This window comes from Coloeus monedula (assembly GCF_965178545.1).
Source record: "Coloeus monedula genome assembly, chromosome: 3".
NCBI lineage: Eukaryota > Metazoa > Chordata > Aves > Passeriformes > Corvidae > Coloeus > Coloeus monedula.
In genome coordinates, this window is record NC_138783.1 from 91,353,928 (window position 1) to 91,367,862 (window position 13,935).

Below are 13,935 nucleotides of genomic sequence, written 5' to 3' on the forward strand. Positions count from 1 at the left end.
CTGTGGGTCCTCAAGGAAGCTGCCTTGGAGCTTGGCCCAAGGAGTTTGAGGGTCCATGGGATAAGCCTCCCTGCATCAGTAAACAACTATGTAAACTTGGAAAATGTTCCTCCCAAGCAAAGAAAGAACTGGTTCCTGGGCTTATACAACTCATAAATTGGTCATGCAGCCTGCTGGATCTCCAAGTAAGATAACCTCCTCTGTTTCTCTTCTGTTGTCTCTCCCTACACAATTTTTCCCCATGAGAGGGGAGTATCAACTTGCAGTCCTGAACAAAGTCCAGTGTGGGCAATTGCATTTTGCTGACATAACCTACCACAGCAGTGGAATGCTATATCCTGCACCACTGGCTCTGAACTGTTGAATGGTTCTGGCACACGGCAGGGGGTTGTGCTCCTCCCTTAAAATGGCTGCACCTCATGGCTGGAAGATGCAACGCCCATGTCTCTGCACTGTGCAGAACAGCCAACTCTGGACAGAATTTGGTATTTAAGTGCAAAATGGATATTACACAGCAGAGTCAGAACATTTAACAGCAGTATTTTGAATTTCAAAACTGTATGAAAGATCAGTTTTAACCTTTGAATAGAGTTCAAAAGATGTCCCTCAGCACACTTCCACTTTTAAATAAACAGGAGAATCAAGGGCCCTGACATTTCCAAAGCCCAAAACACCAGTTTGTTTTCCTTACATAAATACTTTGAATCTCAGCAACTGTCTACAAAAGATAATGATAGAATTTGTCATAGTAAAATGTGATCTGCTGATAGATTTAGCTTGCAGTTTTACAGTACCTTTGGGGAGCTTTGGTCCATTGAATAGAAGAATTTGGATGTATTGTGAGCTCTAAGGACATGTTCTTCCCCTCAACATTTTTCATAAATGTCACTGAAGATGCAGCAGCCATGCAGTAAGTGAGAAAAGCAGCTGCCTTACCGTCAAGCTGAATTAGAATCATAGTGCAAATATACTTAAGTGACTCAGCAGTAACTAAGTGAGTATTTGGGATCTATTCTCCCCTGGTCATGTAATTCCCCTTCATCTACATGGGAATTGAGCATATGTTTTACGCAGAAACTAAATGTGTAGTGCTGTAAACCCTTCAAGAAGATTTTTTCTTGAGGGAAAAGACACTGATAGAAGTTTTCTTCTATCGTCTGTTATTCTGTTGTTTGTGGAATTAAAATGAGCATTTTTTTTCAGGTTAGGGAGAATTAAAAATCACCTTTTTTTTTTCCTCCAGTGCCCAGGGTTTTTTTACCTTTCCATTTGTTAGTGACACAGTATTAACAGCCCACATTTATAAATGGAATTTATTAGACTACTGATACCTTTAAAAGGCAGTTTTGAAAGTTAGGAGTAGTGGTTTTTGAAAGAGGTTGATCACAGAATCATAGAATAAATTAGGTAGTGAAAAGACCTCTCAGGTCATGGAGTCCAACCTACATTAACTCAGATTTAGGTATATTTTGTCCCCAGTGGACTAACACAGAGTGACCAAACACCTTTGCTGTCTACCTCTGAAATGGACAACGTTGTTTTCCAGATTTTCAACTTACCAGTCCCTCTTTCTCACATCCCTGCTAAAATGTCTCCCTATGGGAGTGGGTAATAGCTCATACTCTAAATAGAGCAGCTGGTGAGCAAACGTGATGCATCTGGAGAAAAGATCAGGTATTTGTGCAGAAGGCAGAAGCAGCCGCATCTGGGGGGTGGTTGTTGTCTCCTTCCACAACCGGTGTAAACACATTTGTGTGGTTAGGATCTGTATGGCTGGGATCCATATGGTCACATGCCCTTCCTGGGGAAGCCACTGCTCTGCCAGGCAGGTGGTAAAGCACAAGCAGCATCACATAGGGGACAGAAAATGGGTAGTAATGAAAAAAGAAAGGCCAAAAATAATAAAGAAGTATAAGCCAAAAGACACACTATTGTTTTTTTAGCCTCTTGTGCAAGACATGAACAGAAAGATGAATTGACTATCATTATGTAATTGTAAAATAGATCTATCACACAACCTCTGGGTTTGGGGTTTGCATGTAGCCCTGTTTGAAGCAGCAGTATGAGGCATGCTGTTTCTTTGCCAAAGACACAGATACATATTTCTATTGCTTAACCATATTTTTCTTTTTTTTTAGTATATAGCTATGGCCTCAGGCTGGGAAAAACATTCATGCTCTTCTCTCCGGTGTATGTATTTTCTAAGGACAGCACCACTCTTATGCATATGCAAAAGTGCATGCTTTACATATTTACTTTCTTTATACAAAACAGCGTGCCTGCCACATCATGTACTGCTTTCACTTCTGTGCACATTACCCCAAATTTATCATCTTCTCATATTTAGAATGTAATTCTCACTCAAATCACAAGCAGCCAGCTTTTCTTAATAACAGTTATTCCAGAGATAACAGCTAATTATGACATTTCAAAAGGCGTACATTAATATTTCAGTAGGCTCAATGTTTTGAAATACTACTCAGGGCAACATCTTGGTTGTTTTTGCGGGGAAACCTAAGGATCCGTTCAGCAAATAGGCAGTTAAAACATCCTTCAACATACAAACCCTTGCAAACACTTTCTACAGTGTCTTCTGTTCATCATAAGCCACAGTTTGGAAAAAAACAGCTTTAATGGATCGCTTCTTAATGCAATTAAGTATATTTAACAACAGTATGCTTCAGAGTCCTTAAATTAGTCCTTTGCTTGAAGACAATGTATTCATCCAAATCCCTCCCTAAAACATTCTTATTTTGTAAATCCTATTAGCATTAATCTGCTAAAGTTTGGTGTGCTTTATCTTTTTTTTTTTCAGATACCTGGAAAGCTTTGAGAGCTACTGCTCATTCAGCAGCTTATGGTTCCAAACACTTCTGGAGGTCTAACTTAGCCTGGAAGCTTTGAAGGATTCATGCCACCTTGCTTTGGACATCCTCAACTGAACAGTGCTATAGGGAAAAGAACAAAGTGCAGGGATTTACTGTAGGACGGCATTAGCAAGGGTGTGGTATAAGAAGGGACAAAACTGAGACCGAAACCTAACTGTGTACTATAAATGCAAAGGAGAGAAGGGATAATTCACCTCTCTTTTAGCACTTCCACAGTGCAACCTGTTCCAGAAACAACAGAGATTTTTAACTGAAAGTCCTTGGATGACCGATCCCATTTAAACTCAGCCTAAGTCTCTGCAAGCTGGAGTGAGGCCTGACTGCTGTGAGGCAGAGATAGCTGGGACCCCAAATATTTTCCAGCTCTAAACAAGCATGGTCAGATTACTGTTTCAAAAGGAAGATTAACACCACTCTGAATTGAAGTCAAATGCATGCACAAAAAGCCAGGAAAGGGCCCTTCTGCTCCTCCCTGAGGTGCATGCAAAGTCTTTCTTGGAAGAAAGAAGTGGCCACATTTTCCTTTCAGGTTTATCTCACAGGCACGTGAAAGGCACTCGGGGCTTCCCAAACCCTCAATTAAATGCTGTGAGAATTTGTAAAAGTTAGCAAGCAGAAGAGGGAGTTATTTGAGGATTTCTAAACTATTTTAAGCAGGAGCATGGAAAGATTGCTGAGGAAACATTTTTAAATCATCATATTTCAAGCATTTAAAATTTTTGTCCCGAGATCTCACTGCCAGATTAAGCTTGGTCACAGAAAACAAGACAGCAGGGCTGCTGACTTTAATTTGGATTCAGAAAGAGTGGTGTTGCCTAGCCTTGCCTCCCAAGCCAAGAAATGTCTCCTGAGGAGAACCAGTATGGTTAACACTCCAGCCTCCTCTCCCTCGAAGCTGCCATGTTGCAAAGGGCTTACAGTGTTTTAGAGTGGCTTCCCCCTTCCCCCTGCCCACCTCGAGGGATGATCTTTCCCCATAGCCCAGGGACACTACTGGGGGGAGTGTGCCAAGGGGAAGGCACTGGGGCTGACAGGTTGGCTATTCCCACTAGAGACCAGGGCCACCATGGGAGGCTTCTGTTCTCTGCCTTTAACCACTCGTGGAGGTGTCTCCCGTGCGTGGAGGGGCACAGCGGCTGGCATGGACTGGACATACACCCAGCCACGGGGCTCTATTTTGGAACTGGTTTACCCCAGGGACTGGCCTGAAGTTGTGTCAGGGAAGGTTTAGGTTGGGTATTAGAAAAAGATTCTTCACCCAGAGAGTGGTTGGGCACTGGAACAGGGTCTCCAGGGAAGTAGTCACAGCACCAAGCCTAACAGAGATCATTTGAAGAAGCATTTGGACAATGCTCTCAGCACATGCTGGAATTCTTGGAGTGTCCCGTGCTGGGCAAAGAGTTGGACTCGACGATCCTTGTAGGTCCCTTCCAACACAGAATATTCTCTGATTCTGTGACTTGGGGCGGCTGCCGTGCCCACCGCCCTCTGCCAAGGGCACAACACCTGCGCAGGTACATGCCGAGTCCCCGTAATACCAATCACCGTCCGACCCGGCTGATACGCGGGGCGCTGAGGTTGAAACTTCGCCCCGGGCTGGCAGGGAAGAGAAGGGCCGGGAACAGCTGGGGCTGCGCCTGCCGCGCGGCCAATGGGCGGCGGCGGAAGCACCCCGATACCGCGGCTGGAAATTCCCCGGCGGCAGCGGCCCTGCGCTCCCGGCCCGTGGGTCTCCCGGCCCGTGGCAGCCCCGGGCGAACCGCGGCGCGCCCCTCCCCGCTCCGAGACTCTTCCCCCGGCCCAGCCCCGAAGCGCGCGCGTCCCCCCATCCCCGGGTCTCTCAGCGTTCTCCAGTACTTTTCCCGGACGCTTCCGCTCCCAGCGGGGCAGCTTCTCCGGGAGCGCCGGGTCTCACGGGGCTGGGAGAGGACCAGGGAGGGGCAGGAGGCATCAGAGCGCTCCTGCCGGGCAGGGCCCCCTTTGCCCCGCCCCGCGGTCCCGGAGAGGTCCTCCCGCAGAGGGGAGGTAGCCACCCGGGCTGGCCCTGCCCGTCCTTCCTGCGCTGGAGCGGGGGAGCAGCGGCCCTCCCGGCGGGCAAGGGGGAGCCCGGGGAGCTCCTCCCGCGCGATCCCGGCAGCGGCAGCGGCAGGAAGGGCAGGGCGGGGGCGGGGGCTGTGCCTGTGCCGGGGGGGGGGCGGTTCGCGGAGGAGGGGCCGCCGCCGCCGCCGCCGGGCGCAGCAGGCAGAGGGAAGGCAGTGAGCGGAGCTGCCGCCGTCGTTGCCGCCGCCGAGGGCCGGGGCCTTGGACGCGTCCGGCGAAGAGCGCAGGAGGAGAAGGAAGGAGAAGGGGGGGAGCCAGCCGGCCCCTCTCGGAGGACGCGGCCCGCATCCGCCCGGGGAAGGGCAGAGGGAAGCGGAGGGGGAGCGAGCGGGCGCCGCCGCCGAGGAGACAAAGAAGCGGAGCCCGCCTGGGCTGGGAGCCTCCCCGCCGCCGCCGCCCGCCCCGCTCCGCTCCCCGCCGGCCGGCCGGAGGTGAGTGCGGCCGCGGGCGGGACGGGGATGGGGCCGGGGCGGGGGCTGGGGCCCGCCGCAAAGTTGTGGCGACCGCGGGGGGCGACGCGGGGAAGGGGCGCCGGGAGCGGGGGAAGGGCGGGTGTCACCTGGGCGGCCGAGGCTCCGCGGCCGCCCCGCGCGGGGGGGGGGGCCGGTACCTGCTGGGGGCGGCACGGGGGGCCCGGAGCGGGAGGACGTGTTTGTGTGCCACGTCCAGTTGCGGGGGGGGGGGGGTCGGGGGCGGCCCTTCCTTCATCCTCCCGAGTTGCTGCTTGTGTCTGTGTGTGCGTGTGACAGCCGCTGCTTTGTGCCGCTCGGCCGGGGGGCAGCGCCGGGCCGGGACACCACCCCCCCACACCCCTCGCGGGGCTCCGGTGAATGGAGGCGGCGTATCCGGCGGCCGCGGGGCAGCGTCGGGGGAAGGCGGGCAGCGCCTCCCGGCCGGAGCGCGGCGCAACCCGAAAGTTTCCCGGGCGGGAGCGCCGCCGCCCCGCACGGGGACCGGCGGGCGGGCGGGCACACCGGGCTGCAGCGGGGACATGGCCCTCGGCCCGCTCGGTTCTTTTTTCTTTCCGTCACCGACTTTCGACTTTAGTAGGGCTGAGGCCGGAGGTTTTCTCGAGGAGCGCGGTGCACTGTGGCCCCGGTTGATACCAGTGTAGGAAAAGGGCACAAAGGTAAAATTACACCTCATGTACTGAGTGTTCAGTGAAGCGCATCCCTGCGTGTTTTGGGAAGAAAATTACTGAAGTTTGTAAGTCTTCTCGCCCTGTTTTTAATTAAGAATGTGCCCAGGCTAACAGCTACCCCTTCCTGGTGGGGTAGGCGCTTTGGCCTATCTCAGATCAGGTTGTCAGATTGGGATTCAGGTTTGTAATTCAGGTCTCACCTACAGCTGGCTGATCATGAGTGCTCTCAGTTCTAGTTCCTATGTTAATATCTTCCACTGTTTTTTAACCGTGAATGTGGCCCTCTGCATGCATCAGGGTTATTCCCTGAATTCCATGTAATATTTCACTCGGAGCTGTCATGTTTTTGTAACACAAAGTGAAACCTTTTGTTGTTTTAAAAGTTAAATGGTGACTGAAAGTCGGCAAGAATTTAAAGTGTTCTTTAGCTTGAACAGCGTTTCTTCCCCTTCTCCTTCCCATGAAGCATTTTTGTTTCTGAGGAATATACTGCTACTGTTCTAGCAGCTCAACGTGGGAGAATTAGACTTCTCTTTCATGAAATGTGGTAGTGGCCTTTGTAAAAACCAATTTTCACGGCCCAACCACGCGTGGTTTGTATCATCGGGAGTTTGGATTAGTAACTTAACATGGAGGAATTTGAAAGGACTTACTGGGTAGGAGATTATGAAGAATTTCTGTTTGAAAGTACTTGTTTTGCCACTGCTTTTTAGGAATCTGAAGCAGTCTGCACCACATAGATGATGTTAATGGTACTGTGTTTTAATTTTTAGGATTATAATTTCTGATGCAATGTTGTTGCTTCTCTGAACTATTGATTTCACAACTTTGGAAATCAAAATCCTCTGTCTTGCTCAAGTCTGTTTAAGAAGTTGAGCAGATCGCTTTGTCTTTGTAACTGACTTTCTTCTTGTGACTTTGACAGAACATGTCACTTTTGGGAACAGTGAATAAATGTAGCAATAGAAGGCACCTGTACCATGAAGATCAAGGTTGTAATTAGCAAATATTTTTATATAGGCCATGAAACAGATACAGATTCATTATAATGTTAGCTCTTGTTGCTGTTGTTCTGTATTGCAACATTAGCTGTTGCATTTGCCTCTTACTTCTACCAGATTGTTTCCGATTGCTTTTGTGGAAAAAAAAAAATGATACACAAAATCGCTTTTGCTATATTTTCCCAAAACTAACAGCAGAGTTAGCCCTCGATAGTCTGGATGATCCTTTTTATTGCACCCTGGTTACTGAACATATGATAAATTCAGAACTTCAGCCTTTGCCTTGCTGCTGCACAGAAAGGGAACTCATCTCCCCTTCCTGTCTTTTCTTCTCTAGTTTCCTGGCTTGCTGTCTGGAAGCTTATGGAAAGGTGTTTGCTCTCTTCGGTGTCACCTTGCATCTTCTGTAGCTAAAGAAGAGAGACAAGGTCAGCCATGTCTGCTGCTTTTCCAGCCTTTGTTTTTTTGTGCCTTGTGTTGTTGTTGGTATGTTAATCCTTTGCAGTGGTCATGGCTTTCTTTGGTAGAAACTATAACAGTAGTGACTCGAAAAGTGATACCCAGATAGCTCTGTTTGCTGGTCGTGGTCTTGAGCAGCAGCAAAACTACCCAGAGTCTCTGCATTTTTCATGCTCCTAGAGCATAAAAGCTGCTTCCAGACTCATGGAGACAGGTGCTGTATCAATTTACTTGCCGCAGGTTTGAAATCAAAACCAAGTCATCTTTGAATGCAAAGCGCATGTTCTAGAAAAATATTTTCTGTTTGCATTGAGGGACTGATGGTTTCTAAGCTGTGGCTATTCACAACCCCCCATTCCCAGTGTGTTTTGAGGAAGGAGGATTACTGATGTGGATTTATTAGAGGTGTTTGAGGGAGTTTTTAGATAGCTGAAAACTGTGAAACCGGGTGCTGCCATGTTTCAGTTAGTTTAGTCAGACGGGGTGAGGTGCTGGGTGCTCATCGCTGGACACCCTGCTCCCCCAAAGTAGGTCATCTGGCGTGTCAGAGAGGCGGAGGGTTGAGGCACTCTGCAGGAGAGCTACTTTCTGCTTCTCATGAAATAATAAACTTAAAGGCAGTGCTCTTTGTCCTTGTATTTACTAGGTATAGAGAAATGTTGTAGAACAATAGTTTCCAGGGAGTGAAAGTCAAGGATTCTTACTAGCTCCTGAAGTGAACAATGTTCAGAGACAGCTGGGATGGTGTTTGTAATGTGGGAAATAGCAGTGTTTCTTCATCCTGAGGTGGAGAAATGAGGCCTGCACTAATCACTTCACCTGCGAACCATTGTCCAGTCTTTTGAAAAAGTTAGTACCTGAGATCCTGGTACACCTTTTGAAAAAATGAGTTTTCTGTTTGTTTTGCTTTGCAGATTTATGCATATTGGCCCAGGAATCCAGAAGTTATTTCTGTTTTAGGTAGTTCCAATTTAAAATTTTCTTGCAAATTAATTAGGCCCATTAGTTTTCTCATAATAATATAGTCATCGGTGTTCTGCCCAATTAAACTGTTGCTCTGTTCAGTGGTGGGTAAAGTAATTCTTCCAAATGTTAAATTTTTTTTTTTTGAAGTAATCTTTTTTCCTCCATCATAAGGATTCTTAATTGTTTCATAAATGCTAATGGCATGAGTAAATTGAAAGTGCATTGAAATATGAAATATATATATTTATATTCAATTAGGTATATGTGACACAACAAATTAATTTGTTTCTCACCATTAATGGAGTTCATATTTTAAACCCAGCATAAATAATAACTTTGTGTGCAATGAGGTGGCCTGACAGTGTACATTTTTAAACTTTAATAGAGTATTGCATATTTTAAGAATTCAGATACAGAGGAATATATCTTGATTAGAGAATACCAACCCATTGCATTTTAAATTACTGCAGCTATACACAAAACCCTGGTGTCAGTAAAGTTTTAGAAATACTCATGCTAAGAAAAACATATGTTAGAGTGGAAGCTCGCGCATGCTGGTATAGCCTGTATTTGTTCACAGTTATAGAAACAAACTTTGTGGTTTAGAGACTTTTTGGTACTATAGGTTTGCTGTGCTGGTTTTGGTCGTGATCTCATTAGCCAGTATTAATATGGTGACATGTAACTACTGTTGATCATTCGGTGGAGCAGACAGTGTGGTGAACATGGCACGCTTGGCAGATCCCTGCATTCTCAAAAGTGTTGCTTCTCTCTTACAATCATGACAAAATACAGGTGCAAAATAAAATGCTATACGGGTGTGTTTTTACCTTACCCACTTTTCCTCAACTCATATCAGTTACCGTCTGCAGAGTATGCACAACCATAGAAGCAGACGTGAAAACAGGTAGTGAGATATACCACAGATAGAATATAGCTGAAATTTTATCAGACAAAAATGGTAAATGTAGTATGTTTACAGAATCGGGTAGCAATTGTCTTAGGCAACCTCCTTTTTAAAATCTTTTTTTTAATTAATGAAATGAAGTACAAACTTTGTTTCACATAAGATGTTTAAGCAAAAAAGGAAATATAGTTAGGTAGCCTGTTGTGTTTCAGCAGTTGTGCTGTTTGGATAGGTGGGGCACTGGTTTCCTCTGTCGCTTCAGAGGTATCTATTGTGTGGTGCTTGGAGTTGATGCGGATGGTACTTGCTGTGCCAGGACTGGGCTGATTAGCCAAGATGGATCAATAACCAAAAATAAATGAGCAGGCCTTCAGTTTATTACCTATTTGTTACAAAGGCAGATTTTAGCCTTCTGTGCAGTTTGAAGTTTCTACATTCTAGTAATGATCAAAGTATTTATGAGGGCCTTAATAAAGAGAAGTGACACAAGTGTGAAAGCAGGTACTGAAGTTTATGGAGAAGCTAGAGGATGTGGATGCTTTGCTGACGCTGGGTCATGTCCTCTTACAGTGCGAGAAGCTGCTTTTAGCTGAGTGCTGTCTCTTGCTTGTCTTTCCCTATGGGTTATGCTGGATCAGCTCTGTGCAAATATGGAGGAGCCATCAGACCCTATAGGAAAACAGGAAGAAGGTTAACAAAAGCAGGTGCTTTTTACTCATGCTGGAGTGGGATTATTGGTTCTGCTAGCAGTGCATCGTTTAAGAAGTATGTGTTTTATTTTTAAGAAAATAGAAGCAAGCTCTTGGAGAAAAATTTGTCAATTTCTCTTTGGATTTAACTATATTGTACTTATTTATATTATTTTCAAAAAGTCATTGAACACTGTTTTAGAACCTTTCCTTCAAAATAAGATTAGATCCTTGGAAGGGCGGGAAGGTTTAGAAAGGAACGATGATATTCATTAGGCATATAAACTATAAATGAAACGTAGTGGGATTTTCTAACTCATCCTTGTCAAATTTAAGTTGGCTGAAATAATGCTTTTTGTATACCAATTAAACATTAGTCAACTATATAGTAAAATAAAACATTCCATCAGTCCTTTCACAGGTTTGGGAGAGGAGAGGAACACTATATCCTGTTAAAACTTACTCTGTATATGGAGAGTTAAACTGGTGTCTTACTCTAAATTTTTTTAGCGGATTCTGGAATAATAAACATTTCAAGGAACCAGCAATAAATTAAGCCTCTGGTTTAGCAAAACCTGTCACTGATACCTAAGAAGAGTCCCAAGCATTGATGATACTGACCTCTTGGTTTTAATGCAGTAAGAGCACCCTCAGCATACCATGGCTGCAAGGTTTTTCCTTCCTGTTCATGCAGTAGCGGTGTATCCATCACACTTGTTTTCTCCCCCATCCATTGTGTGTTGGACTTGGCTCCCAGTGCCATCTTGGGCCACTGCTGTTTCAGGGGAGCCGACTTCTCAGTTGACATCCTAATGATGTTTCAGATGACGACAAGGAAAGTATTTTTCAACCTTTTAATGCAGAAGGAGAGATATGTGGCTCTATGATATGCTCTCGGGCTGAATTTTGATAGCTGTCATGACAACAAATGACACGTTCATTTGCCTGAATGGATGGTGTCCTTCCAGACACACACAGAGTGTTATCAAATTTGACAGGTCTTGAATGATGACATGTCAAGAATTCTGGATTCCACCACAGGAGACTTGGGCTGCTGCAAATGCACTCTGCCACTTGGCTTAGCAAAACTTACTGTAGGCTTTTTCTTGAGTTTGAGTTCAGAGTTTTTTTAGTTTGTTTTTACAAGTATCCTTTGAGTTTTCATTTTAAATAGATTTAATGTTGGTTAAAATATAATTGGTAATTTTAGATTGAAAGTTTGTTTGCTAAATAGTAGAAGAGGAAAAAAAGGTAGTTGAACTTCATCCAGTCACTTCAAAGGTGCATGTGTTTTAGACGCCTTCAGTATTTTTAGTAAAAATGTCAGCAAAACCAGAAGGATAGGGTTTGAGTATTTGTTAAGTTGGAAGCAAGCACTCTGTTCGCTGATTTTTTTCATTTTGTGTTAGTGCTGTCAGTCAGTGATGGTACAAACACTCCATGGTAGTTCAGCTGTAGAGTGCAGGGCTAGGAGCTGACACCTGTGTAGATGGGCTGCAAACAGGGGCAGTCAGTGGCACAGATGGCTTATTTGGTTTATTTATAGTCTTGGCTGTTGTTTATTTGTAAGGTTGCAGTCTCGGTTGGCCAGGTGTTTCTGGTTTAACTGGACTGAAGAAGGTCCTCTAAGTTGGGTAAAGTCCTATAAATGCTGTTTTTTGTGTTTTGTATTGGAATGTTAAACTGCATTACAGTCTGTCAGTATCTAGTGCTCTGGTAACTGACTCAAATGATCTGCAAACAGCAGTTTTTCATGCATGGTGGTGTATTTATTTGCTTATAGTTATGGATTACTTTTGATAGCAATAAAGTCTGGCTATACCTGCAATATAAGTGACTTGAAAACTGGTACCGTTTAGGTGCTGGGAAGGAAGTCCCATGTTTGTATCTTTAATTAGTCCTTCCTACCAGAACTTGAAATTCTGTGTATGGAGCAACTTTGGAAATGTAAGTTACAACATAGCATTTTTCCCAGTCAGCACTGAAATTTTGTAAAAATCCCTGCTATTTTTTAGCTTTGTGGTTTTAATTAAGAATGTTTTTGTTCCAGTCATAAAAGAGGGTAGTTATGGTATGTCTTAAGTGTGCTTTCCTTTAATCATTGCATGTTGAATGCAAAAATATGTAGGTGGCATTTATAGGTATAAATGCCTATAAATTTTACATCAAAAAAAGATTGAAGGCATTTAGAATATAAACATCCTGAGCATCACCTTTTCTGTCTTTCAGAAAAAAAAAGAAAAGAAAAATTGATGATCGATCTCCTTCCTTTACATTTTCAGGTCTGTTGGCAGTCTTTGTGCTAGTGCTGCAGGGATAATATAGAAACAATTATATTGTGGCCTATTCATAAATTCACACTGTTTTGAATTCCATTTAATTCAAATAGAGAAAGAAATTAATGCTAATATCCCAAATAATTAATGCTATAATAAAGGGTCTGCCTTCCACTTGACACTAAATGACTTATGTTCCATTACATCAAAAGACTTAAATCATTTTGGGCATTCAATATTAAAATTCAAGTTCATGAATATTAGAAATTTAATCAGATATCTCAGTAAGGACTGTGTGGATTGTATTGAGTTTAAACACTGGTAATCACAAAGCTTGTGTTTAGCACAAGTATCAAAATATGACACACCATTTTTATGAGCTTTGAGGCTCTTAAGGGATGCATGGGGATCATAATGAACTCAAATGTTATAGACTTCCTGTGGCAGAAAACTGTTAAAGTCTGGGTAATGTTGTTACTGTGACAATGTGTGTCTTCCTCTGTTAGTCTTGTCTTGTAATACTCTGGGTTGTATTCCTTTAGGATCTTTTCTGGTTTTGCTGACAGGAGATTCTGGATGTTTATTTTATTCAGATATTTCCTTCTCTGGAAGGCGCAATGTCAAAGCTTTGCCGAAGTTTCATTCTTTGTTTTGTATCCCAACTTTTCCTTCCATTGCTGTGGCCCTGTAAAAATGCAAGCATGTGCTTAGTACCACTGGTGATCCTATTGGAATGAATGTCTCTTATTTACAAAATACGAAGCTCAGCTGTAAGTACCTCTTTTCCAAGACAAGAACCACAGTTACATTGCAGGTCAATTCTTTTTTAGTTACACATTCTTTACTTGTCATGATATGTGTATTGAATTATGTGTTGAACTTCTGCTGTAGTGTCACACAGCATATTTTTAGAGACAGACTTTATACCTATACATTGTGTATGACGTTACTTTTCCAGCAGTCCCATAAAGTCAGTGTGGCTCCTAGTAGTTCAGGATTGTTTAAATGAATGGTAATACTGAGCTGTTGTAGAACAGGTGTGGATCAGGCAGTGCTTGATATAATGGCTGCTTAAGTTGATGGAATAGGAAGTTAGTCCCTCAGGGGGGGAAACAAGGAATTAGTTAGTTTGGTGTTTAATTTAAAAACATAGAAACCTAGAATGTGAAACAGAAAACCAAAATGTATGAGAACAGGAAAAAAAAGGGAAAACTAAAATGTGATGCAAGAAAAGCTCTTAAATGCATTGAGGTTTGTAATTCCTGTTTTGGAGGAATCAAGGTTTAAAAATATTAATGCAGATCATGGAAATTCATAACTTTTAAAATGCTTTGCCCCCCATGTTTTAACTGTATTAGATTGTTCAGTGGTGCAGCTAGACACGATTTCAATGTTCTGTTATAAAAGTCTTTTCAACTCGCCCTTGCGATTTGTCTGTTCTGTTATTCGATATTTTTTTCCCTTCTTTCTGGATAGATAATTTTAGTGGTTAAGTAGCTGGTCATTTG

The 13,935-nt window shown here is 44.1% G+C and overlaps 1 protein-coding gene across 3 annotated transcripts in view; it reads left to right on the forward strand.

Annotated features, from left to right (window-relative positions):
* Positions 1 to 5,109: 5,109 nt before the first annotated feature.
* NCK2 (NCK adaptor protein 2) overlaps positions 5,110 to 13,935 on the forward strand; it is an 86,177-nt gene continuing 77,351 nt past the window's right edge. Inside the window, exons 1-2 of one of the 3 annotated variants that reach the window (XM_082278174.1) lie at positions 5,110 to 5,419; positions 7,468 to 7,558. The gene's annotated coding sequence lies outside the window, so the exon portion shown is untranslated. Of the gene's footprint in view, positions 5,420 to 7,467; positions 7,559 to 13,173; positions 13,198 to 13,935 lie in introns of those variants that run through there. The other 2 variants (XM_082278173.1, XM_082278175.1) reach the window with 2 other exon arrangements.